This window comes from Cyprinus carpio, chromosome B1 (genome assembly GCF_018340385.1).
Source record: "Cyprinus carpio isolate SPL01 chromosome B1, ASM1834038v1, whole genome shotgun sequence".
NCBI classification, from domain to species: Eukaryota; Metazoa; Chordata; class Actinopteri; order Cypriniformes; family Cyprinidae; genus Cyprinus; species Cyprinus carpio.
Window position 1 is genome coordinate 35,709,633 of NC_056597.1, and position 4,229 is coordinate 35,713,861.

Sequence of the window (4,229 nt, forward strand, 5' to 3'; positions counted from 1 at the left end):
TGTAAAAAACAGGTGGATCATTATTTTGTATAAATATAATTGTAGTGGGATACAAGCATTCTGCTTTCTCATTATACAGCATTATACTGCTTTTAAATCATATTTGATCATTTTACCCTGAAATGCTGAAGAAAATTAATATTACACTGATGTGCATGAGCTGTAAATCATAACTGCATGTTCTACAAATATTTAAATTATAAATGTTATATTCCAAAAACATTCTTGTGTTATGAATTTTTTATTTTTATTTTTTTCTGATAATTTCAGAATTGGTGTGTTATATGGCTAATAAAACTGGTGGGATGTTTTATTCTAATTTAAAAATTTGTGTTATGCAAGTGCTTGTGCGTGCATGTATATTGCTTTGGCTTCAGAATGTGAAGTATACAGAGAGATAAATGGGTATTATTCTGTATGTCAAACATAAAGCTAACTTAGCCACACTCAAAACCTGCTTCTACAGTAAACACATTAACAAACACACAAACACAGGCAGACAACAAGACACATCAACAGCAACCAATGACACAATGCTAATTAACATGGGGATAAACAAAAAACACCTTAATGAAATATATGACAGAAGTATGCACAAATAACACATTATAGATTTCTGGAAACAGATATAAAATAGATTTTAGAGCTTTGGAGTTGAGGGAAGTATCTGAGTGTCGAACACTTCAAAAAAGTAAAACATTTTGCAAAGCAATTTGTTTCAACTGATTGGGTGCTTTCAAAAGCTTATTTTTCCCCCCATCGCTAATCAGATTCGTGAGGTACCTGCATGCACAAACACTGTCTCCTAAGTCATTTTCTGATGAGGCAATGAAGCATCAAGTCTGCTAATCTTCTGAATGCAGCCACTAAAGCCTGCAAGCTGGACTGGACACCCTTGATTTAGGCACACAAAGACATCAACAATCAAAATATAAATCTCAACAACTGTGACAATCAATAAAAGCTTTATTTTTACCAGCGTTGTACAAACCTCATCCATGGCTCCCAGCATGCACTGCAGCATTAATAAATAATGCTGCAGAATTAATACTATTTTCTTTTTGTTTTACTATTTTTTTTTTTTTTGTTGTTACTTTAGTTTCTTGTTTTGTGATATTCAGGTTGATCTGTTTATCTGAATATTCATATGCTGATTCCTGATGTCTTTGTATCTAAATGATAATGTAGCTCAACATTAAGAACAAGAACAAAAAGTCAAGGGTCAAATAAAGGTGACACTAATCATTACAATGGTTTAAACAAAACATTTTCAGTAAAAGCAAAACCTCTTAACCTCTCCAAAAATCATCAATATCCAACTAACATCCAATCTGGGGTGCGTTTCCCAAAAGCATCGTTAGCCAACTATGGTCACAAGTTCCGTCGTTACCAACATAGTTCAACGCTCTGGTGTTTCCCATCAGGTGCCATGTTCAATACAGCAGCATCTCAGAAATCTCGAATTAATTAATTAGCAGAAGTTATTACTCCACCACATGCATGTGACGTCATTAACAACGGCCTTAAATTGTTGAACTAATGTGGTTAAAACGACGGAGATGTGACTGTGTTCGGGAAAAAGTCATAACTAGCTAGTTCATTTCAACAACAATGCATCGTACTATGGTGGTTAATCAGCGAGCTACGTCCTTGTGCGGGAAACACATCCCTGGTAAGTAATGAGTGAAACTGGTGCTGCGGTTTGTGGAGCTGTTTAATTGTCCTCTGCTGAGAATTTTAGAGATTTAAAAAGCAAAAAAGCAAAATGTGTCACTGACAAGTCTAGTCAGGAGTGAAAAAATGTATATATATACACTTTTACTAATAACAATAATGGATAACATAGGAAAATAATAATAAGAAGAAGAATATAAAATGTAAGTATCCTTATAATTACAACAACATGAATTTACCTAATTCTAGATATATCTTGAATTATTAGTTTAGTTTTCTCACCAAACTAAATTGTATTACATTTTATTAGAAAATATAATTCATATGTAATAAATTCAGATATTAGTTATGGACATAATATTTCTTAGAATCCTTCTGAGAAAAAAAAAAAATATATATATATATATATATATATATAGCAAGGATGTTTAATTGTTTTTTTTTTTTTTTTTTTTTTATAAAATAAAATTTTTTTTTTTTTTTTTTTTTTATAACATTTGATGTCCAAATTAAATTGGATTTTTTTTTTTCTAGATCACATGAGTAAATGTTGTTCTGGAGGCGATGCAGTGGTCAGGATGGGTTACAGTTCCTGTGGAGAAAAACAGCATCCTGTTCATAAAGTCCATGTTATCTGTACAAATACAATTCCAGCCAGTAGCTTATAATGTATAATAATAATATAAAGTCAATAACACATTAGTTTAACACAGAAGTCTGCAATGAATTGAGTAACTTAATAAGGTTTGAGGGGCATTTACACACTGTTTACAATGGTGAAAAAAATAAAATAAATAAAATAATTTTTTTGCAAGTTGGGCAGTTCATTTAAACTGACAACAGGGTTTTTGGGGGGGCCTGGAAATGCAAAGCTTTTGAAAAAGTACAAGTGTTTCACAGGGCAAGCTTTTAGAAAATGACATTAAAAAAACATTCCCACAACTTTATTTTATTTTATTTTTTTTACCATTTTTGGCAGAGTACGATTTACATGCACAGTTTCAACAGCCAGACCAATTTACACTTGACCAGTTGACCATCTGGAAGGCATCTCATACCACCTCCTTGACGTACTTTGATCGATTAGATTTAAAACTATCTCGCATGGATTCTTACATTTAGAAAACCGGCTTTATCCAGCCGTATTTATGTTACACTGGGATCAGGGTACTACAGAGTTCATGTGATCATCTGTGATGGATCATCTGATTTGACATCTCACTTACATCATATGCGGTGCACAGGTTAACGTCTTCACTGGGATCAGAGTTCTGCAAGTCAGAAAAGACACAAACATTGTGAGGCCATGTTTTAAAATCGAATCATCTGCTAGTGAACTGGCCAGAAGTGTAGTCAAGACCAGACCTGCATGACATGTTCAAGACCAAAACCATTTAAGAGGGTAGTTAATGAGATAATCAAATATGATGAATGATCATTGGTAATGAAAACCTGCTCTTAACAAGCAGAATTTTACTGAAGGAGCAGGTGTTCAATCAACACTTAATTAATCACTTAATTATCGAATTAATTTCAACTGCTTCAGTGTTACTTTAACACTCTGTAGATTGGGATATGGAAAACACTGTGAATAAAAAAACTGTGATCATCTCACCCAGAGTTCTTCATTGCAGATCTTCTGTTCATCCTTTTAGTAAGGCTGTCAGAAGAAAGATGCAAAAAAAACGTCACATTACATATACATATATTAAAGCAATAAAGCCCCAAAGAAAGCCATGGTTTATAGTGAATTAATAAAAAAAAAGCTAAGGGGGATTGTTAGGCATGATGCAGAGCAGAGGCTTATTTGCTTTTATAAAATTTTTTTTCCATAGATGTAGGGCCAAGGGTTTCATAAAAAGAAAACAGACATTAATAAAAACTATAAAGTCTTCTATCAAACAATGTAGTTCCTCAGAAACCAGTTGTGATTGCAACAAAAGTAGTGTGCTAAGCAATACAGAAGAAACAAAGACAAAGTGGCAAAACATGCTTTAAGACTTGTGTGTTTTATTTTTTATAGATCAAAAACATTTGGCCTATTTTTATAAATCAACATTTATATTGTGCAATTGTTGAAGAATGGATCAAATATGTTCAGAAATGTGCTTAAAGACTTGAGTATTTATTAACATGTACTGTATCTGAATATCGCCATTAATTGTGCAATTGCTGAAGAATGGATCAAATATGTTTGCATTCCTCTCGGCTGAAAGAGTGGTTTCCGATTGTATCCTAGTGCGCTTTATTGCATGGTGCCACAGGCAAGGATGTTGCTCCAGCATCTTCTTTGGTTGTAGTTTGGGCACCAGGAAGATTGCAAGGGCCGATTCACATTAATGACCTGTCACTGAATTGATTTCTCTAGGGCCGCGATCAGAGAGTTTTTTGTATAGTAATGCTTCGCAACAGCAAGTGGTTGGTGTAGATTTCGCCTCCAATGTCAGCCGCTTAAAAAATCATAAATTTCTTGACTTTTCCAGCTCTTCCCATTTCTCCAACATTAGTTACAGTGTGTCTGCTTTGTTTTTTTGTGCTGTTCTTTCTCTGTTTCG

General features: G+C 33.5%; 1 long non-coding RNA gene across 1 annotated transcript; it reads right to left on the reverse strand.

Annotated features, from left to right (window-relative positions):
- Positions 1–2,205: 2,205 nt before the first annotated feature.
- On the reverse strand, positions 2,206–2,996 carry LOC122135982. The gene is made up of 2 exons (XR_006153837.1): positions 2,901–2,996; positions 2,206–2,266 (listed from the first exon to the last, which is right to left on the reverse strand). It is a non-coding gene; the product is annotated as an uncharacterized LOC122135982 (long non-coding RNA).
- Between the last annotated feature and the right edge of the window lie 1,233 nt (positions 2,997–4,229).